This window comes from Parasteatoda tepidariorum, chromosome 12, assembly GCF_982258835.1.
Source record: "Parasteatoda tepidariorum strain Cologne lab strain chromosome 12, Ptep-v5.0, whole genome shotgun sequence".
Classification (NCBI taxonomy): Eukaryota; Metazoa; Arthropoda; class Arachnida; order Araneae; family Theridiidae; genus Parasteatoda; species Parasteatoda tepidariorum.
Genome location: NC_141766.1, coordinates 45,170,278 through 45,195,481, shown reverse-complemented (window position 1 = coordinate 45,195,481; position 25,204 = coordinate 45,170,278). Strand labels below are relative to the sequence as shown.

The window sequence follows — 25,204 nt, the reverse complement described above, 5'->3', positions numbered from 1 at the left end:
GTTAGCCCGACGAAGGGCACTCTAACCCATGATCCATCTACCGCGGAGGTTTTTCTACGTTACCACTGAGGTCGGTGCGAGCATCGTTCTGAATTCGTATCGAACAGCCATTGCTGGCATTCGCCCTCTGACTCAGATTTTATATTTTATTTTATAATCATCGTTGAACAGCCGAACCAATTTTGGATTTACGACTACTAATGCTTAACTCCGTTGCCTTGTAATTTTGAATCCAATCCAGAAGACAAGGGAACTCATGGATCAAGCATTGGGTGACTAACGTTAAACGATTTTGAAGCCATGTTACCTGTAAATGGTTACATAACCAAATAATTGTATTTCAATGGTTCGTTTTAAACGTTACAGTTGTAAGCGGTTTCAAAACAGTAAAAGTAAAAAGTGTTCATGACCGTAACTTTTAAGGTTAATTTGAAGGACAAACCTCTGCCGACTTTTTTACCGTGATTTTAAAATGAAAATTCTAACAGAGTGTCAATGACAGTGACAACATAAAATCGCGCATTTTAAGTCTGTCCTTAGAGCTTGGTCATAATCTGTTATTCAGGCAAGAAAAAATATTTGTAAGATAAATTGACGAATGAAATTCAGAGCAAAAATAATAAAAACCAGTTTATTTGTCGAGTGAAAATAAAATGCTTTATTAATAAATATTCTAACCTACTATCGGCATTAAAATTAAAATAATGTTTCATTTAAGAAATTTTATTTCCAACTTTACATTGACTGATTTCGATAAGGATTCGTCTAATTTTGAAAATGTTTTAATTTTTCCTTAAAAATTTTTAACATATGTTCATAGTTATTTGACGTATTATTGCGGTATCAAAACTGCCTTAGTTGCCACGTGGTAATACCAATTTTGAATATTTATTGCATGTTTGTGTGTTAATAGTTAACAAAAAGTAACTTATAATAAACCGTTGCTATTTTCATGCGAATATGTTTGTAATATCGAAATATATTTTAAAAAATTAAATTATTTACTAGTTAAGTACTATTTGAAAAACAAATGCGAAAAAAAAGCCCAAGTGTTTGCCAGTGGGTAATGAATTGCGAAATTTAATATTTCGTAATTAGAAACAAAAAATAATACTTGATTTATTAAATAGTTTTCTTTGACATAGTATACTTGATTCAATTTAATCTTTAGTTAAATCTATGAGCTTTATTATCTTTTCATTTCTCGAATGTGATAAGAATAAGAATTTAAATCTCTACGGGACATTAACTTATTTTTCTCTTCGGAAATAAAATAAATCTTAACGGGCTGTTTAAATATGAATGAAATATTCGATCAATTTGAAACTTTCCATTAGTTCATAGACCTGTGATTTTTCCTAAGGATATGGTAGTAATAAGCGCCATCTATGTGTTAGAAATGTAACTTTGCGACCTTTTATGTGTTAACACTTTCTTTCTTGCGATTTAATGTGTAATGTTTTAATCAGTAAAAGTTCTTTCTCCAGTAATTTCAGGGAAATAATCTTCAAATGAATTATGAAGAATTATTTTTCTGTATTTCAGTCTTACAAGATTTTTATTTTACGCTGTTAAAAAGTTAATCAACAGCCACCAGGCAGTAACATTAACTGTGTAAATCGTACTTAGATTATTTTATATTTAATGAACCGCGTTTTTAATTTAGATCTATAAATAATGCTATTTCTAAGCATTTTATGCAATATTTTTATAAAAAAAACTGGCGTTTAATTGAAAAATTTATAGGCAAACAAAAAACAGAAATGCCCGTTGCTAACTAATTTTTTATTTTTATTTGTCTTGATTTTTTTTAAATATTTTGGTAACTTTTCCTTTTAGTGAATCTGAATTTTTATGAACTTTTGATAAAAGTGAAATATTAACTAACAAATTTTATATTATAATGCAAAAATTAATTAATTCACATTAAAAACATTTAAAAAATAACCGAATTGCTTCCTTAAGTTAACTGTTCTTACTTTTAAATCTTGTTTTGATTTATTCTTCTTCTTTTCAATATATCTGTAGGTTTTATACTTATGAGGATTTGCTAAAAAAATAGATAACTTAATAAAATTTATATTACTATATCGTATGATTACGAATGCATGCTTAAATACAAAAAATTACTAATCAATTGTTTAAAACTGTCTTCTTTTTTTTTTTCGATATAAATTTTATCTTCATTTTTTTAAAAAAAAAAAACATCTGTAAATCTCTTTTTCTTAAGTGAATCTAGCATTTTAAATCTGTAAATAAATGTTAACTAAGCATTTGGTTTAAAGGAGAAAAAAATAATAAAGTGAGAAAAATTTAACAGATAGATCCTTGTAAGTTGACCATTTGTGTAACGATAATTAGATGATCTACTTAGACAGGTGGTCAACTAATTAGGGAATTTTATAATTCATTCTAGTTTGGTATTTGATTATTAAGATGAACTTAGACAAGTGATCAACTTACAGAAGTGGTCAACTTCACAGGTCTAATTGCAATTGATAATTAGTAAAAATAATATTATTAAAATTGTGTTCCATAACTTTATTAAGATGGATACCAGCAACAAAAAATGAAGACATTTTTTTAAATAATGAAAAAATTCAATGAATAAGAAAATTTAGCAGTAAGACCTTTAGAAGTTGACCAATTGTGTGACGACGATTAGATGGTCCTCATAGACAAGTGATCAACTTATTAGGGAACTTTATTGTTCCAGCCAGTTTGGTATTTCATTATTAAGATCAACTTAGACCGGTGATTAACTTACAGAAGTGGTCATTTTCGCAGTTTTCACTGTAAGTGAAAAAGGATAAGTGTACAAATTCGTCACACGTACAGTTCAAACTTTGTACATATTATCTTTAGAACTTCATGAAATGATGTTATTTGACTCATAAATATTTAGGCTTCTGAGACCTTTAGAAATTATGGTCAATGAATCAACTCAATTGTCTTGACAAGATTTTCAAATCCGCTTCAATTTACATATAATCTAAGTTGTAACTTTATAATACAAATATCCTGCAAACCTCTATCACATTTCAAGCGAAATTCCGTTGAATGTTCTAGATTAATGCTGTCATTAAATCACTATTAATCTTAAACAGATACATGAACTTTTGACAGAAAATTGCAGGATTATTCTCAGTTATTCTGGATCTAAGTTCCATAGAGAATACAAGTTATTCTAAGCTATTATGCAAATCGAGCAAATCAGATTGATAACTACACTGGTGGTTTCTTTAACTATTCGGTAACTTTTACGTATATTCAATGACAACTGAATTTTAAAATAGAGTTTATAATAAATGATTTATGAAAAGTATATCAAAGTTTCTATTACTAAACAATTCTAAAACAAATGCTTATACTAAGATAGCTATATAGCATTTAAATTTTCTTTTAAAAAATAATAATGTAATTATTTAATTATAATGACTTAGTAAATACTCATTAAAAAAGCAAAACCCTACGTGATAATCAATATTATGTAATTTTTACCAAAATGTAAAATATTACATTATAACAGAATTGTAATTATTTTATTATAATATCGTTCTGCAATAATATTATAATAATATAACGATAAAGAGTCAATAAAATAGCAACAATGAGAATTCAAGTTAGTTAATATCATGCATTGTGCAAACTAGATTGTTAACTACATGAATTTCTATCAGTATATCAGTTTAGTGACAACAATTGTGGATTTTAAAAGATAAATAATTTATGAAATGTCTTTGGAGATTTATTTTATTGTAAACCAATCCGATACTAATGTCTATAATAAGCTGATTATTGGTTATTTAAAAGTTCTTTTAAGCGTAATAATGTAGTTTGGTATTATTGTACCATAGTTAATGAAAAACACGTTAACTATTCTTACTAAAAATAAAATTATTTTAATAATACTTATAATATCGTTAAATAATAATATTATGGTGATAAAACAATAATGTGACAGCAATAATATAATTTCAAAAACAATAATAAAACTAATGACAACAATAATTATAACAGTCACAATAATACATCTTACAGCAAAATATAGTTTTAATAATACTTCAAAAAAATATAATAACAGGAATAATATGTATAAAACAATAATACATTAAAATTAAAATTAATAATTGCAATTTTGATATCACATCTATTAGAAAAAAATTATTCGCTTATATTTAATAAAAATATGAAGAAAGCATTATAGGTCTAGATTCTTTCGATTTAAATATTGCCCGAACCAAGTAAAATCACCTTAGAAATTCTAATACAAACTATGTAAAAATATATAATCTGTAATTTTATTAGTTAAAATGCATTTTGCGTAATTTTGGCTATTTATCATCTTAGTAATTAGTGTCAAAGTTAATTAGCTTCTACATCCTGTTTAACAAGCTTTTTATGCGAGCGATTAATGTATACTTAAATATTTAATGAAATAATCACTTCACGCTAGAATACAAATATCATTTAAGTAACTTGTATACATTACTGGTGTGGTTTGTAGGCTTTTAATTAAATGTATCTTTCTCTAATTCTGTTACAAATTTTAAGAACAATATGCTTTAATGTAATCACTAAAGCATATAAACATAAAAATAAGCAAACTTGGTTAGTTAATTTAGTAAAGATTTTTAATAGAAAGGCTGATTAAAGAAAAAATCTATTTTCGATTTGGTAAAAATGTCACTTTTTGATAAATTATCAAAAATTTCATACTTTTTTTTCCATTAAAATTTAATTATTCTCTAGTATTGATTTTTCTCTTAAGGAAAACCGATAGTTACGAATGTCTTGCATATGAACAAGACATGAGTTTAATAGCTTTTTAGTTAATTAGTGATGTCAATCATAAAAGTTTGTCCTTTATTATGATAAAAAATTATTGATGCGCTTGAAACATCCCTTATACAATGAGAATATATAATCATTTTTCACTGATATTGATTTTTCACCCTAAGAAAAACCAAAATATTTTGCTTATGATATGGTCTGTGTCATCGAGAATAGAATTTCATAAGTTTAAATACACAATCTCTAGCAAAATTATTAGACGCAATTTAAGATTCTATGTAAAATCTTAATAATCAGGTGATACAATAGAGCTTTATTGCTTTTACGCAGCTGAAACCAATTTGCACTTGTTTATATTCGCGTATCAATTTGTTAACATTGTAATGCAATACGTTTAAAATTAAAACAAATAGGAAGTATTAAAAAATCTCTTGAATAAAAACCCATTACATGTATGTTTAAATATAAAAGTATTGCATATATACTAGTGTAAAACATGTAACTATTAAACTATAATGAGTCTTATAATTTAGTCTAATTATTATAATATACTAATATAATACCTGATATAATAAATATTCTATATTTATAAGTATAATATATCTCCCAATTTATCCAATCGTCGAATTTATATTATATATCGTCTAATTCTACAAACTGATACACGAACGTAAGCAAATGCAAACTGGTTTCTGTCACGTAAAAACAATAAAGCTGTATAGTATCACCTGATGAATAAGATTTTACATAGAATCTTATAGTGCGTCTAATAATTTGGTCTAATTATTATAATATACTAATATAGTACCTGATATAATAAATATTCTATATTTATAAGTATAATATATCGCCCAATTTATCCAATCGTTGAATTTATATTATGTATCGTCTAATTCTACAAATTGATACACGAACGTAAGCAAATGCAAACTGGTTTCAGTTCCGTAAAAGCAATAAAGCTGTATAGTATCACCTGATGAATCAGATTTTACATAGAATCTTATAGTGCGTCTAATAATTTGGTCTAATTATTATAATATACTAATATAGTACCTGATATAATAAATATTCTATATTTATAAGTATAATATATCGCCCAATTTATCCAATCGTTGAATTTATATTATGTATCGTCTAATTCTACAAATTGATACACGAACGTAAGCAAATGCAAACTGGTTTCAGTTCCGTAAAAGCAATAAAGCTGTATAGTATCACCTGATGAATCAGATTTTACATAGAATCTTATAGTGCGTCTAATAATTTGGTCTAATTATTATAATATACTAATATAGTACCTGATATAATAAATATTCTATATTTATAAGTATAATATATCGCCCAATTTATCCAATCGTTGAATTTATATTATGTATCGTCTAATTCTACAAATTGATACACGAACGTAAGCAAATGCAAACTGGTTTCAGTTCCGTAAAAGCAATAAAGCTGTATAGTATCACCTGATGAATCAGATTTTACATAGAATCTTATAGTGCGTCTAATAATTTGGTCTAATTATTATAATATACTAATATAGTACCTGATATAATAAATATTCTATATTTATAAGTATAATATATCGCCCAATTTATCCAATCGTTGAATTTATATTATGTATCGTCTAATTCTACAAATTGATACACGAACGTAAGCAAATGCAAACTGGTTTCAGTTCCGTAAAAGCAATAAAGCTGTATAGTATCACCTGATGAATCAGATTTTACATAGAATCTTATAGTGCGTCTAATAATTTGGTCTGATTATTATAATATACTAATATAATACCTGATATAATAAATATTCTATATTTATAAGTGTAATATATCTCCCAATTTATCCAATCGTTGAATTTATATTACATATCGTCTAATTCTACAAATTGATACACGAACGTAAGCAAATGCAAACTAGTTTCAGTTCCATAAAAACAATAAAGTTGTATAGTATCGCTTGATAAATAGGATTTTACATAGAATCATGGAATAGTGAGTCTAATAGTTCGGCTAGGGACTGTAACTAAGGTTATCAATCATAAGAGTATATTTATTGGAGAAATATAAATTTTTATTAACACTTAATGACTTCTATAATTTAGAGAAATTATTCTTATGAACTATTTACTTTAGTCAAACAAGATCCTTATTCAATAAACAAATTTATTGGTAATATTGTAAAAAATATCTTAACAAAAATAATTATACATGCTTCTGAGGGATAAAGACATTTAAACAAAAGTTAAGACTATTTTAATAACATAATGCAAGTTTGCACATTTTATCACATTTGCATCATTCTTAGTAAAAACCTTAAAATGAAATCGATATTAATAAAAACCTAAAGATATGAAATTTAAAAATCCTCTGGGTTTTTTATACTAAATTCCCCTTTTATGTATATTAAACCACAAAATAACTTAAAAGTAATTGAATAAATTGTGCTGGTAATTAAAGAGTACATCAAGTTAAATAATTAAATGAAAACACTAATATTTTTAAATTATTTGATAATAATAAATTTATATTTATAAGCTCTCAAAATAATATTTTTGTAATTTAAAAAATTACGCTACTTACTCTTGTTATTACTTACTTTTATCTTGTTAAATTCGGATTTAAGTTTGATTTTATAGCAGTTTTTAAAAAATAAAACAAAAATGTTAATAAGCTTAATGTTTAAAATTTATTGAGTTATTCCAATCTACTTAAATTCAAGCCTTTTAGAATATTTTAAAAGTATTTATTTCAGCAAAAACTTTACACTTGACAAAACGCCTCAGGATATAAGGAGGAAGAATAAGGCATTAAATATTCAAACATCTCAACGGATTAAAAGCTGCACAAAACAAACTATAAAAATTTATATGAAATAAAATTAAAATTAATTCAAAAATCTTTTGTCGGTAGAATTTTAAATGTATATTCTTTTCTTTTCTTCAGAGAAGGAATTGATAAAAAATTAAAGATACTTTCGAAATCTCAACTTGGAAAAATAAATATGCATGAGCAAAATAAAATAAATTTGTAAGATAATGTTTCTAAAATTGTAAAAGGGAAATATTGATTTTGCTAATTAATGCTTTTATTGTGTAACGATTTTTAAAAGCTTTAAGCAATATTTTTTTTAATTTTGTAATTACCAATGAAATGCTATTTCTATCGAAACTTGGAAAAATATTAAATGTTTATTAAATATTTAACACCACCGGTGGCTGACACTGAAATTAGACACTGACCTTTCACATAGGCCGCAAAAAACAGCTGGCTGACAGCGTATAACATGATATAGAACTATAAAATTTGCACTCTTTTATGGAATTGCAGAAAATTTATTCAAAATTTACTTAATTATTGTGATTCTTGGTTTAATAAATTCAATTTAGTAGATTTTTATCCACCACTATTTTTAAACAATTCTTAGGCATATATAATTTACCAATTTTTTCAAATATGTCATACTAAACCTTCTAAAAAACTAGCGAAATCTGTCTATTTGAAAATTTAGTTTGTAGTTATTTACCGTGTAGCCAAACGAGCAAGCCAAGTAAAATTAGTGTGGCATTCAACGTGTTAAATGACATTGAAAAGTTATAACATATGAATATTTTTCGAAAACAATTTATTATAACCTCGAAATCAGGAAAATATTGAGTCAAATTGCACTTTGAAAAATTTGTTTTTAGTAATTATTTTGAAGTGTGGAAAAAGCACAAATTCCATTCATTGTCAATTTTTTAATGGGTTAGTAATACATACAATCAGTATACGAAAACAATGGTTAAATAACAGTTTATTTAAGTGCAATTTTGAAATATTCAAGGACCTAAACAGTAAAATAACCATGAAAATATGGTATTTAAACTGTCAACAGTGAGGAAAATTGTTTATCGGCCCTTTTCCACCTAATACGGTTAAGCAACTAGAATTTTACTCGCTACAATTAGACCTACCTTATGAAGTTACTTAGTTCCTTGCACATAAGCACATACTATAGCCCAGAGGACTAATCTCTTACTTTCATGGGCGACTGAAAGAGGGTTCGAGTCTCATGGGTGATACCACATAATTTCTTCTATTCCTTCAACTCGTGAAGAGTTTCTTGCATCCTGCTCTCCCTAATTAATTTAATAATTTGAATCGGTGACATAGTACCTCAGTAACCGATTTTTAAATAAAAAGCTTCTTTGAAATTTGATTTCTCAGGAACTATTCGACAGATTTTGCTCAAATTTTGCATGTAAAATAACATTTCCTTAGTGATGTAAAATAAATTATATACCTTAAAATCATAAGTTTGCAATTATTTTTGTTCATAAAATAGTAATAAAAAATTATAAATATTTACTAAAGATTATTTTTTGTACGGATTTTTGCTTTGATAAAAGAATTTCAAAATTTTGCTAAATTTTTTTTAAATCCCCTTTGAGAGAATCTAAAAATTATATGGCGAAATGTGCAAAAAGTGAGATTAACAATAAGGGATTCAAACTTTGGATCGTTTTCCTGACCAAACTATTTGGACCGTATTTCCCAAGTTGTGACAACTCCTTATATGTTTCAAGTCTAAGATCCGAATCCATCGAAAAAAAATTTATTCAGAGAAAATACTTTTTGCGTCTTACTTCGCATTTTAAAATATCGTTCACGCTAATTACTAAACTCAAATCAAATCAACACAATCAAATATTCAAATCAAATATTCAAATAAATAATCAAATATTCAAATAAATAATCAAATATTCAAATAAATAATCAAATATTCAAATAAACAATCAAATATTCAAATAAATAATCAAATATTCAAATAATTCAAAGAATAATACTCAAATCAAATCAACTTAATCAAATATGAGCTCAAATCAAATATTAGCGTTCACTCTTTCGAACCATTAAGATTGAATCCTAGAAGAGCGTAAAGATACAATCATTAAATCAAATAATTACTCAGGGTGCTTCATGTTTTTTTTCGCACCCATCCACAAAATAAAAAGTGAACACTCTGAAAAACTTTCATCTAATGATAAAGTTTTCGCGTTCTAGAACTCAATCGTAGTGTCTCGAACGTCTAACCTTAAATACGCAAATTATTTAGTGATGCAGATAAAAGATATTTTAAATTACGAAAACAGACACGAAGACTTACTACTTTTACTGATCAAACCAAGTTGGCTTGCTAGTGTGGCAAGTAGCATTAGAAACAACAACAACACTGATAAACATGCCTATTTTTGTGAAGGATTTGGTTTCTTGACCCTCTAAATATGGGAAAAAGTTGCACTCTTGAAATTTCGGTCTAAATAATTTGATCAGGAGAGCGATCGAAAGGTTGGATCCTTTGATATTAATTTTCTTTTTGGTGTATTTCGTCATAACTCCAGAAGTCAATTAAAAAGTTTTTGCACGCAATTATGAAACTTTTTTATCCAAAGATTTTTCCATGTAAATGATTGTGTTTCATAACTTTATATTTTTTTAGAATCGTCCCAATATGCGATGCATTTTACTTAACTGTGTAATTACTTTACGGAGCAATAAATTGTTGTTTTTACCAAATTTTTTTTCCTCGATTTTATCACAATATTTTTTTGGTTCACATTTTACTTATTTTAATTAATTTATTACCTTATTTAATGCAAATTACATTTTTTATAAATTAATAATTGTTTAAATTTTGTTTTAAAATTATTTTCATTAAACTTATATTTAATATAAATTATATTTTTAAAAAATTACTTTTACAAGCATTAATAGCTCCACCTATCGATCCGTAAAGTAACTACACGAATCAGTAAGGTAGATATTGTGACAATACCATTAATAATTTTTTTTTTTTTTTTTTTTTTTTTTTTTTTTTTTAATTTAGTAATTTTCGAGAAAGTGTAATCCTATCAATTTGCAAATTTTTGTTTTAATTTAATCTAATAACTAAATCCAAGATTTGAAAAGTTCTCAAAATATAAAAATAGTTCTCAAAAATAAAAATTTAAAAGTATGACTTATTTTATATGGCAAAATGTGCAGAAAATTAAGGGAACGATTCAATCGAGACCTTTTTCCTACACATTACGGTTGAAATCGCATATTTTGAGGGTCACAAATACCAATTCCATTGAAAAAACGTATGCTTTTTCCAAGAAAGTACATTTTTGTAACTTAATATTTAACTTAATATTTTGCCTGCACTAAATAATTAACATACTTCAGATTAGACCTTTGAACCATTTAGTTTGAATATTGAGTCTTAGAATAGGAAAATCCGATCATTAGTTTAAAAAAATTCAGGTTTTTCACTTTCTGCACTGTACAATGCACATTATGAGGTAGTTTTCAATATTTCAAGGGGTGGATATTGCTACTTAATACTTGTTTTTTTAATAATAACTTTTTTTTGTCTTATTAATTTTAATTTATTTTTAAATTTCTTATCTAGTGAGTTTTTAGGAATTTTCTATATTACAGTGACATCTGATAAATATAATCAAGCTCGTAACATTTTGCTTTTTTTTTTTTTCTTTTTTTTTTCAGTTGATTTTTTGACGAACAACACGTAAAACACGAAAAAAAGTATTATTAGTACCTGTTAATTCCAGAAAAAGAAATTGTGATTCCCAGCTATGTCTAGAGGTTATCGGAGTTTTAATTTCCCTTTGAATTGAAATCATGCTTTTATCAAAATAACTTTGATTTGATTTTTCGTTTTTTTTTTATTTTGAAATAAAAATTTCCCCCTTTTTAATACAGAAAAAAATCCAAATTGTCTAATTTATTCTTATTATTATTTAATTAATAAATTTATTCTTTGTTTGAAAATAAAAATTTCATTATTTTTTTCTATACATGTCTCTGCCCATTAATATTGAACTATTGCATTATATTTAATTAACTCTTTAAATTTTTTTATTGTGTTCACCTGCATTAAGTGATGAAATATGATTATTGTTAAATATGGACATTTAAATACTTTAATTAAGACTTAGCAATTAAAATCATTTCCAATAAGTTTTTTTTTCGTTTCCCCCCCCCCGCATAATCACCATTAAAAGATAGTGCTGACATCTATTAGAAGTTTAGTCAAACGAAAAGGTAGAATAAAAAAAAATTGTAACATCACGAATACATTAACATTATTGAATTATAAACATATTTATGTATATCGAGATTTTATCCTTTTAATTTTTTAAAATTTATTTTCCGTGAAATATATAATCCACTTAATTTTCTAGTTTCATGGAAAGTTTCTTATGAATTTCATTTTTATTTTGAAAAATTTGGAATCATCTTATATATTTCAATTTGTCAATTTGAGTTAAAATCATTAATTTTTATCTTATAATTAATTGTATACTTTGCCATTTCACTGTTACAAAAAGTTACAATAAACCTTTTTTTCTAAAAAATATATTAAAATTTTCACTGCTAGATGGCACCAGCTAATTTAGATTTAAGTTTACGAGAAATATTCTTAATTTTAAAGAAGAAGTACACGGTGAAAATTAAATATAGTTGACTGAATAAATATGCTTTTTTTAGCTACTTTATGTTTTTCTTTAGCTGTAATTGTCTTCTCTGACATTCCTAATTATTTTATTTTTTCTAAATTTTATGATTCCAATATTAAAGAACATTAAAATAGAATTATGCTTCAAAAAGTTAACACACCTAACAAAAGATGGCAGCACTAAAAAAAGTAATAAATCTTTTCTGAAATTTTAAAATAAGCATAATTCCCAAACATTTTTCGATTTTTATAATTAAGATCTCAATTTAAAGTTAAAGGCATTGGTTTTCGTTCATCTAGCTTTAAATAATTAGTTAGCTCAATGAATGTAAATCTCATAGCGCAAAGCAATTTAAGTAAAACTAAATTATGAACTATAACTGAGATTTCATTTGAAAATTTATGATCTCATAATAGTGACTATACTAGAAATATATTTTTTTAAATAATAAATTTACCATTCACAACCATTTAAAGAAGTTAGTAAAATAAAATATTTTCTTAATTAATTAACTAATTTAAAATACACGACGTTAAAATTGAATAAGTCACTGTGAATGCTAGATTTATAATAATCATCTGAAAAATAATTTTCTATTTACATCTGCTATCTACGAATAGATGCAGAAACGATTTAAGTAGAAGTAAAAAAAAAAGTGGTCAAAGTAGGCACAAAGCAAACCAACTGTTGGCTGAAATTTTGTATTTTTCAGCAAGGAAGTCAGTCCCATGTGGTCTAGTGGTTAGGATTCGTGGCTTTCACCCACGCGGCCCGGGTTCGATTCCCGGCATGGGAAGTTGGGTTCTATGGTGTAATGGTTAGCACTCTGGACTTTGAATCCAGCGATCCGAGTTCAAATCTCGGTAGAACCTAATTCTTTTGTTCCTACATCCTTTAGTATAATACATGTACTTAATATAAATTGACAATTATAGCTTAATTGTCATTAGAGTTATTAAATTCTACCTGCATTTTGAAATTTCCCGATAGTTTCACGTTAATAAAATTTGAAAGGAGTATAAGCCAGATAATTGCACATAGAAATATTTAGCATCAATACCGAGCAATATCTCTTACTCTCTCAACATTTATTGATTTATTTTTATTTTTTATCTAGCAATTATGGTGTAGTTTTTGGTTACTCAATGACACAAACAAAATAAGAACCATCTTATAAAAAATAAATTTTTTGTTTCAGTAAAAGTAAGACACCTTACTTGTGAGATTATTTTTTTCAATTTCATAATTATATAAATATTTAATAATTTTATTGTATGCGCCATGTAATTTTGAATCTAGTAATTCTAACTTTGAAATAAATCCGTTAAATGGTCCATGAGAAATTTTTTTTACTTTTAATGAAAAATTCGTTTTATTATCATCATTATAATTCCTACAAATTTTAAATTTTGTCACTTAAAAATATACATTTAAATATTGAGAAAATGTTTGCTTATGGTATAATCAGAAATATTTTCTTCAATTTTATTAAAATGAAACAATAAATAATTGTTGAAAATTATTTCTGAGTAATATTTTAGTTGGTTAAAATAATATTTAATAATTCATATCATAATTGACTTAATAGTGAAAATTCAAAAAAGTAAAAATAACTTGAACAATGCTAAAAAAAACATTCGCCTTCTTTTTAACATTGAGGATATGTATGTTTTCTTTTTTCTATTCTTTTTTTTTATATTCACTACTCCCTCTCTGTGTGTGTATATATATATATATATATATATATATATATATATATATATATATATATATATATATATATATATATATATATATATATATATATATATATATATATATATATATATATATATATATATATATATATATATATATATATATATATATATATATATATCTGTGCCATTTTTTGTCTGATTTGATAGTTATAAAATTAATCGGTAGCACTAAATATTTTTCATGTTTGAGTCAATTTTTTGAAAAATCTGTCAAATACTAATTTTTAGCCAATTTTGGACGTTACTCAATATGTGCGTTTAAGAATATGGACTTAGTTTGAAATGCTTATTAAAAAAATGGACAAGCCTCTAAAAACGAGTTTACGAAAATGAACATAGCTCGTGAAGCGTACGTAAGAAAATGGACGTAGCTTAAAATACGAGTTTAAGTAAATGGACATGACTCGAAAAGCGTATTTTAAAATAATAAATAAATAACGGCTCGAAATGCGAGCTTAGAAAATATGCACAAAAAAAAATGCTTCTTTTCAATGATAAAACCCTAATTTTAACAATAAGACAACAATTTTGTTTACTTTTTTTAACAGTCAACATAATCCTTTCGGTATAGTACATACACTTCGATTGATCTCCTATACTTATTAAGATCTCTAAATAATAAATTGATGAAGCGGCTTACAAAAATCCCGAAAACAAAATGTACTACTATTATTTTAAATTTATAAAATTCATGGTATCACTGTGTATAAAAATCTGTTGAACTAAATCTTTAAAAAAAAAAAAAAAAAAAAAAAGAGCAAGTTTAAAAAAATAAAGTGTACCGATTGATCCTTTGTAATTGAAAAAAATTGTAATTGATCCTTTGTAAACGAAAATCAACAATTAAAAACCTATTATTCAAATTAAGAATTTATTTGGATTCATTGGTAATTCAAATTAAAAATTTATTTGGATTTATTAGTAATTCAAATTAAGAATTTATTTGGATTCATTAGTAATTCAAATTAAGAATTTATTTGGATTCATTAGTAATTCAAATTAAGAATTTATTTGGATTCATTAGTAATTCAAATTAAGAATTTATTTGGATTCATTAGTTAATTCCTTTAAAATGAACACTACTCGTCCTTCCTTAAACTAAATTATAAGAGTATTTTTAAAAGCAGAATCAAATACCATGTCAATTTTTTAAATATTCTCATTAAACATTCCCATTTTCTTAAATAAGCATTTTGAGCTTTGAGTATTCTAAAATATGCATTTTAATCTGCATTCATCTTCTTAAACACGCAATATCAAAAATAATTTGCCCTTTCGCTTGGCAGTGTTCTATTGTCTAACGAAAGGCGCTCCTTACTGAATTAGTTTGGAAATACAATGCCAGGCGAGCTTGGCTTATTCAACAACAATACAATTTTCATTATAAGATAAATTAAAATTATTTTCAGTTAACAGTCGGTTTAATTGCAGTAAAACAAGAAGCAAAGAATGGTTTGCATAACAATTTAGCTGTACTGATATATTAGAAAGATATCACATTATTTTAAAATACTAATTTCAGTGAATCAACATTTACTGAAACCAAATAGTAAATTAATTTGAGTGCTGAAAAATGTCACTTGAAATTTTATTTCAGTATTCAAAATTATTTTAAGTCAAAGGACATCAAATTTCAAGTTTATTGAAAATGATCTATATATGAATAAAAGCGATAACATATGCTTATTTTTATTCCAAATGGATATTTCTTTCAATAACCTATCACTTCATCTTTAAAAAAATTTGTGCCTTGACGTCAAGTAAAAATAAAAATATTCATATTATTAATTTAAAACCATAACTGGACAAAAGTATCAAAGCATCCAGTTTTACGGACATGTAGTCACATGTGGCAAGTATTTATAAGATGCTAGTTCTCGTTCTGCATCAAGTACAACCCGCTTATGTCTGGTAATCCTCTTCACTAGTTCCTGATTGGGGCCACAAGAATTGGCTTTCTCGCCTATATCATAGGTGAAGTGAGAACTGACAATTAGGATGGTCGATTAGGGTGGTTACATTACAGATGTTTTATGGTATTGAGAGCAAGACTTGAGAAAGCTAAGTCAGTTTTTGGTTTTATATTTCGTCAAGTGGGGATAAAAAACTTCAGGGGATAGAAAAATGTTCTCTCAATGAAGCGACCCGGGTTCCAAAGCCAGCATGGCTGGTCAATGCGACTTCCACATCCGGCTCGCAATGACCACAAGTACTGACGTATAATATCCTCAGTGGTAGACTGATCATGGGTTAGAGTCCCCTTGCCGTTAGGCCCACCATGGTAGGTTTTCGTGGCATTCCTCTACGTTTAACGCAATACGGGTAAGTTCGGTCAAAAAGGTTTCCACGAAGGCAAATTTCTTCCAATACTTGATGCAGGAGGTTATAAAATAAAATTTAAAAAAAAACATTGGCTTTAAAGGTGACTGAAGCAGTTGTCCTGTTGGAAGAGAATGCAGCTACATCTTTTAGTTCAAGTTTCCAATCATACATAAACTAAGATATCAAAGCCAAACCATGAAAACACCCCCACATCATGAAGATATCTACTATTTTAGGTTGGTGCCCAGATGCTTTTACCCAGATAGTGTAAGATAGACTGAACTTGTAATGTATGAATAATAATAAGTAATTTGCTTTTATACCGACAGATGGCGGTCGGTGATGTGGCATTACGTTGGGTATGATATGATATAAGAACACAAAAGAATGTATGGGATCTGATTGACAGCAGTCAACCATTCGGTCGTATTCTTTTTTTGCTTGATGTATTTTATTTGTAATACAATTAGTGTTGTTATAAGATTTGTTGAATAGAAAGCACAACTAATTAACATAAACCCGAAATCCCTATAAAAGAAGTAAAACCTCACAATTTAAGACAAGAAATGACGAATCCAGCATTTCAAATAGAAATTAAGGCAGAAGTTCCCAAAAATAAATCTTCCGATTGGATTATAGAGTTTCCCGAAGACGGGAATTGTAGGAGCAGAATTTTTTATCTTAATTTAAATGGAGAATTTAGTTTAAGAATTAATTAAATAAGATAAAGCCGTTAAAAGGCTTTAAACGAAAAATAAGGAACAAAATATGATGACAAAAATTCTGTATGTTTTGAGAAATTTGATGAAACTACTGAAAGCTTCCATTCGTTTCTGGAATGATTTCAAGAAAATCTTGACTTTCAAAACGTCAGTAAGGGTCATATATGGCAACGTTACTTTTAAAAAGTAACGAGTAAAAGTACAAGTATTTTTGAAAAATGTAACGAGTAAAAAGTAAAAAATTCTTATTTTGAAAAGTAACGAGTAAAAAGTACAAGTAAAAGTACAAGTACTAAACAAAAAAAGTAACGATTTAAAAGTACATTTCTAGGAAATCGAAAATTCAAAGTAACCTAAAATTTTATTGAATAATATTCTTATGTTCTTTTATGTTATTGCAAAATTGTTGTTATTTCTTTAATTATTTTTAATTTTGAAAGTTATGGAGATTAATTTATTTTTAAATTCGGAAGAATATTATAATATAATTTTATAATATGATCGTAGAATATAATTTTAAAATCAAATATAATCTTAATATCAAACATTTTATGGATTTGCACGAAAAAGAAATTTTATCTATTGATTTTAATTTTTAGTTCATCATTTTTATTTATTTAAATTAGGATTGATTTAAAATTGTCTTACTCTATAGAAACACGTTTTTAAAGCACAAACATAAACAAAGCAAACACGGGGTTTCAGATAGCTTTGTAATCTTTGAGCTAGTAAAAAAATAATTGAATGTGCAATATAAGTTGAAATAGAACAGTCTACAGTTTTATTCGTAACAATGGCTAATGCTGAAGTCATGCGAGAAAATCATTTTCCGAACATTTCTGCCTAACGGAATAATTAAAATTTGTGAACGAATTTTAGTATCAGTGGCTAAATTAATACCTTCGAGTTTTCAAGAGTTAAAATAGTAATTATAATAGTTTTCAATAGCACAAATAGTTCTGAAGCTCTTAGAGATTTGACTGGGCGTTGTTTGACAAGGTCGGGCATAAACATAATTTTAGTAAAAAATGTACTAGGTAAAAAGGTATTTAGTAAAAATGTATTAAGACAAAAATATATTATTAGTGAGTTCAAAAAGAAAATTGAAAAACGTAATAACAAAATCCAACATTTTTTATTTAAAATTTATTAAACAAATGCATAAAACTCGGAAATGAATGAAAATAACTTGCTAATTAATATTTTTATTCATTTTGCAAAATAATTGCATTTCGAAAGCAATTTTTTTTTTTAAGAAAGCTTACCGAGTTTTAGAAAAAAGTAACGATTTCATTCGACATTTCCGTTACAAATACTTGTACTTTTTCCCTAAAAAAGTAACGAAAGTACAAGTAAAAGTACTAAATTTAAAAAGTAACGAAGTACAAGTAAAAGTACGTACTTTTTACTTGTACCGGCGTTACAAGTAACGAAAGTAAAAGTACTGCCATATATGGTAAGGGTTAACGAGAGAAAGTGCTGCTAGCAAGTTTAAATGCTAAACTATATTTTAATTATAAATTTATAAATTTAATTTCGTCACAAACATAGCAGATAAAAGTTTCGAAAAGCTCAAGACGATATTTAAAAAAAATCAGTTTAATCCTAAAGCTTTAATAATTCCAGACGTCTTTCATTTCTTAATCGTCAACAACGCGATGGAGGAACTATAAATAATTTTTCGCAGAATTACGCACACTTGCTATTAAATGTGATAATTCCGATTTAACACTATTCTGGCAGATGTTTTTGTTTCGGGGTTAAGGAATCGGTCAATACTTAAAAGATTATTTGAAGAGGATGGCATTGAATTAGAAAAATGCGTCATATATTGCAGAATTACGCTCACTAGCACCCTGTGAATATTCCGGCTTAACATTATTCTCACAGATGTTTTTGTATCGGGGATAAGGAATCTGTCAATACTTAAATGATTATTTGAAAAAGATGGCCTTGATTTATAAAAATACTGAAATACTTTTTAAAACACTTATCTCCAGATCCTTTTTGCCAGATATTGTATGATAGACAGAATTATCTTGTTCTGTAAAATTAATCCTTATTAAGAATAACTTTTGCGCATGTACTTTATTTTATTTTATAACCGTCGTTGAACAGCCGACCCAATTTTATGGGTTTACGACTACTATTGTTAAACTCCGTAGTCTTGTAATTTTGAACCCAATCCAGAAGACAAAGGAATTCTTGGATCGAATATTGGGAGAAATTTGCCTTCGTGGAGGACTTTTTGATGGAGCTCACCCGCATTTGCGTTACATGGAGAGGAAGACCACGAGAACCTCCCAAGGTTAACCTGACGGCAAAGGGAGTCCAACCCATAATTCGTCTACTACTGAAGATATTTTTCGTCAGCACTGTGGTCGGTGCAAACGGGATGCGAAATTCGTATCGACTGGGATTCGAACCCGGTTCGCCTGATTGGAAGGCGAACTCCCTTTCCCCTGAGCGATCGCGGCCCCCCATACACTTTGAACCAGACAGTGTATTATATACAGAACTATCTTATACAGTGAATTAAATTTTTATAATAAAAATTTTTTGACCAGATACTTTACTTTATTCCTCCATTCTGCTTCTTTTATGATTTCGTCCAAAAAGCATGAACATAAAAAATTTACATTAATTATGACATCCTCATATTTTAATACAACATAAATCACAGTCCAAACGATTAAATTTTTTTTTCTCATTGCTTGCATGTTTAAAGTTTTATAAAATCAGATTTCTTACGCAATTGAAGACATAACTTATATTGATAGAATAAGATATTAAAATTTTTTCCTCTTATTTAATATTAATGGCAAAAATTAAAATAATATTCAAACATATCAATTCGTTTTAAATCTGATTAATTCTTACTTTTATTAATACAATAGTTTCCTTTTCCTACTTAATAAAAGACAAATGCATATATTACTTTATGAATTATATGGGTTTTGTTAACTAGGAATTACGATCTACGATGCTAGACTAGGTCGACGATATTTTATGACAATGATGAATCGAGTTGTAAAGTATTACTCTTTCAGGAAGTAATCACTTATCGAATTTCAAATTACACTCTCAAAGAAAAGTTCTTAACGTTCACTATTCTTTCAAATTTATGTCTTTTGTTTCCGATAATTTATTATGATCAACAATATTTTTGAAATATCATTTCGTTTGAGATAGATGAAATATTTAAAAAGGAAGTTTTAAAGTTTATCTCTAAATTTAAATTTTAGAATTAATTGAACATCATAATTGATGTACAAGTGCAATTAATAAATATAAATGTAATTAAAAATTATTATTAAAAAATAGTACTTTTTTGAAATTTGATTTCTAAGGAGCTATTCGACCGATTTCACTCAAATAATGCAGCCGTACATAATTACATTTTTCGAAACGATGTAAGAAATTTTGTACCTTACAATTCAAAAAATTTTGGACTATTATTAAATAACATTAAGGAACATAATAAATATTTATAAAAAGTTTATTTTTTTGTATAAAAATTTATTTCCATAAACAAATTTTACAATTGCCTGACAAACTTTTCAATTCGGTAAAAAAATTCAGGAGAAATGGTGAAATGTGCAAAAAGTTAAATAAGCGGTTCAAATTTCTCCTGATAAAACAGTCGGAACCGTAAATACCAGATTCCGGCAACCCCCTATATCTTAGGGCTCAGAAATCCGAATTCGTCGGATGAAAAGGTATGTTTATTTAGAGAAAGTATGCAATTAAATAGAAGAGTGAACAGAGAAAATAATAATCATTAAAAATTATAATTAGTCTATAATTATAATTAACAATTATAATTATAATTTAAAAATTATTATTTTCAAAATGCGAAAATTATATAAATTATTTTTGTATAAAATTTGTTTTCTTAGGAACTATTCGACCGATTTCAATCAAATTTTGTATTTTGCCTTATAAAATTACACTCTTAAAAATTATGTAAGAAATTGTATGCCTTACAATTAAAAATTTTTCTGACTATTTTTAAATAAAACAATAAATAATTGCTGAAGTTATTTCTTGTACATAATTTTCCTTTTATGAACGAATTTTGTAATTGCTGGAAAAAAACTTTAATTCGCTAAAAAAGTTATAAAGATATAGCGAAATGCGTAAAATAAAGGGGTCAAAACTTTGGAACAGTCTCACGACCAAACTATTAGAACCATAATTCCCAGACAGCGGTTACTCACTTTTAGTGCGATCTAACGTGTCAAAATATGTTTAATGCTATAAAATTAATAACAAATTTACTATTTTAAAATATGAAGCAAAAATTGTTAAAAGGTGCGCAAGATATGAGTATTTAAAGTGGTTCTTTTGTACAGTGAGTGAGTGGAAAAAATTAGAAAAAAAATATTTTTAGTGAATCATTTTTGGCAACTAATGGAAAAAAGTCTGATTTAAATATCTTAAAAATGCAAAAAGTTTCACACAATTTTCTGAGTAGGTTTTGTACTTTTTAAAAGAAATCTCAAAATAATCGGCGTGGGGGGATTCATAAATTTTATTATGTAGTAATGCAAATTACACTCCCCTATAATAACTGGACAGCAAGGAGTCATGATAATATCCAATATTTAGTAATAAAAATATTTAATTTGAAAACAAATCAATAAAGAAATACTAAAAAAAGTCTTTTTATATCTTTCTGGAATGTATGAATTAAACGTTCTGATTATTCCGAAATTCTGTATTGACAAATTCGTATTACTGACCCCCAAAATACAAAAAATCACATAAACTAAATACTTCGAAATTTTGCAAAATAATCATCTCAGCATTTCTTGAGAAATTCAAAATAATACCCAAAACAAAACGTATCTCTTCCATTATTGTAGAGTTATATATATATATATATATATATATATATCTAATAATTTTTAGGAAATTAGTATTGAGAGCAACATGATTAACGAGTCCAGTTTCGGCATGATATTTTATTTAGCTAAACGATGGTGAAATAGCAGTTTCACCCCTCTCCAGACGGAGAGGGAGAGACAGAGTTACAGTCAGATCTGACGGAGTTTAGTTGGTAAACATTATACACCAAAAAGTCACGCAAAAACATTGCTCCTGCATTTTATAGGATGATTTTTAGTTGCAAAGAGGCCCAGTCATATGCCTTTTTCTGTATTCTTACGCCTCATCAATTTATTTATTACTCAAAGCAAATCCTTTAATCTTTCCTTATATGGAAGTGAAAGATCTTAAAATAACTTCTCTTTTGAAGTATAAATCTAATTATTATTCATTGGCATGTTTTTAGCCTTGAAGTCCCAAAATAGAATTTCTACCCTTATCTTTTACTAAAGATATTTTATGAAAACGAATGAAGTTTTAATGCTTTTATTAATACAAAAGTATTTAATTTTTGTATTACATCCCCCCCCAAAAAAAAATTTTGGTAAGCCAAAAAAAAAAATAATAAAAAAAAAATTTAGAATACTCTGAATTTATAAAATTTATGTTGGTATGACTGTCCTCTTACCTACTATAAATAACATTTTTCCAATATGTGAAAAAATTATTTACAGCAACAACAATAAAAACATAATAATACAATTTATCTATTTAGTGAACTAAACAGAAAGAAAAATTAAACATTTTATATAACTATTCTAAGAACTTTTCAAAAATTTTCACACAAAAATACATAAAATTTTTATGCAAAACGAACTGGACAACAAGTGTCATTTAATCAGAATTTACGATTCTATATGGTTAAAAAAAATATTCACAATTTTTATGTGACTATTCATGATTTAATTTTAACATTTGTGGGTTGTGATATTTCCTAAGTTTTGATACGAGTACTAGTTCGAAATTTTGCTTACTTACATTTTTATTTTTATTTATTTTGTGATCAGTTTCTTGGTCATTCTTTCTTTTTCCTATTTTTTCTTTTCTTTTTGTTACCCTTCACCTTTTTTTTTCCGATGTTTACTTTTATTGAAACATCAAACCTTTCATTTTTTCGATGTTTACTTTTACTGAAACATCTTCAACTTTCATTTTTTCGATGCTTACTTTTTTTGAAACATCTTTAACTTTTCTTTTTTCGATGTTTACTTTTACTGAAACATCTTCAACTTTCATTTTTTCGATGCTTACTTTTTTTGAAACATCTTTAACTTTTCTTTTTTCGACATTTTTACCCTTAACATTTTGAGAATTTTGCTGTCTAATGTGCAAAGATAAGTTGTCATTGTTAGTATTAGCAGAGGTGATCAATCTCTTACCAAATTGAGTAACAACTGGCCCGACACAATCAATAAACAAACAAAACTCTTTGCAAGCCTGCAACCCAAGTAAAGCATATGGTAAATCAGTATCAATTACAAAAAACTTAACTGACTTAACAATTTTGCCTAATTTAAGGGGAAACTCACAAATTTTGTTAAGTGTTAGTTGTCCTTTTGTTTGGGTAACCTTTAATTCCTTACATTTTTTAATAGGAATATTCAATTTTAACACCAAATCTTTTGGTATTACATTTAATGTTGACCCGGTATCAACATTCAATAATATCTCTTTTACTTTTTCATTTTTATTTTGTTTTGGACGTCCCTTTACGTATTCATTTTTCACTTTATATCCATTTAGGTACCTATTTTCTACTATATATCCATTTACGTACTCGTTTTCAACTATATATCCGGATATGAGTAATTGCTTTTGATTACTTGTCATATTTTGAACGTTCACATCAACCACATTACTAGGGTTGTTTACACACGTGGAGCCCATGTGAAATTGATTCAAAAGTCCTTTCTTTGAGCAATATTTACATTGATTCAATGGGTTCTCCTGTGTAGTATGATGTATTTTGGGTTTTGTCACATTCGGGGTTACATTTTTATTTTTAGGACAAGCCGGGGCTTTATGTCCTGGTGCATTACACTTAAAGCACTTAATGTCATATTTCGGGTTTTCTAACTTCCTAACATATGGTCCCTTATTAGCTTGAAATTTATTTTTATCCAAGTCACTTTTAATTTTTTCATAAAGTTTAAGTTTTTGTTTAAATTCAAAAAGATTACTGGCTCCATAAAGAACTGTTTTATTATTTGTTTGGTCTGGTATTCCTTGAATTATATAAGTGATTAGAGCTAAGTCATCAATATCACTTTGAGTAGCTATTTCTCTCATTTTTAGGAAATATTCTTGAAGAGTTTCATTATACCTTTGTTTTCTTTTTTGCAACATTGCATGTACTTCTGCACTATTGCAACTGAGTCCAAATTCTTCAAGCAAAAGATTTTTTAATTTTTCATACGAATTTAACTGAGTTTCACTTCTAATTAAAGTCAATGCGTTACCTTTCATGCATCTTTTTGCAAATAAAAATTTTTGCATATCAGACAATTTAAATAAATTAGCATGAGTTTCAAAATTTTCAAACCAAGAATTTATGTTATCATAGCGATTTCCATTAAACATAGGGGTAACTGCTTCAATATCTGAAAAACTAACTATTAATTTCGTTTCATTTTCCCTATTTATATTATTACTAGAACTTTGACTATAGGATACCATATCTTCATCAACACTAATTTTTGTACATATAGAATTTAAATTAACTTGTGTAAATTGATTTACACAAGTTTTAGTTGGTAAATGTGGTTCAAAATCAGTTTGAGTGTGTTTACTCTCAAACTGAGTAGTTTCCTCCTCATCTTCGGAGGGGTTTTCAATTACGATCGAATTTTTTAAGTGATTAAAATCACATAAACAATTTAAAATATGCTTGGCAATTTCCTCCTTATTTCCTTCACTGGAAATATTTAGAATGTCTGAAATTTTGATTAAATCCGAAAAATTAAAAGTATCACAAATTTCTTTTAGTTTGTTTGCAAATTCATTAGTGTTAGTTTCAAAAGAAAATTCTGAAAAATTAAGAATTTTGTTACGGTTTAATCTAGACAAATCATTTGGAAACAAAAGTTTAAATAATAACTTAATTTTGTTTGCCTTCGTTACTTTAATTGACGTTTGAACCACATCTATTTCTTTTAAAAACATTTTAAAAGCAGTATAAATGTATCATAAAAGTAAAATATATATCATAAAAATAAAAA

The 25,204-nt window shown here is 26.6% G+C and overlaps 1 protein-coding gene and 2 non-coding genes across 3 annotated transcripts in view; all 3 read left to right on the top strand.

The window, feature by feature from the left end:
• Window positions 1-25,204, top strand: part of LOC107450569 (small conductance calcium-activated potassium channel protein 1-like) — a 657,806-nt gene that overhangs the window by 321,467 nt on the left and 311,135 nt on the right. The window lies entirely within an intron of this gene.
• TRNAE-UUC (transfer RNA glutamic acid (anticodon UUC)) lies at window positions 13,017-13,088 on the top strand. The gene has a single exon. It is a non-coding gene; the product is annotated as a tRNA-Glu (tRNA).
• On the top strand, window positions 13,093-13,164 carry TRNAQ-UUG (transfer RNA glutamine (anticodon UUG)). The gene has a single exon. It is a non-coding gene; the product is annotated as a tRNA-Gln (tRNA).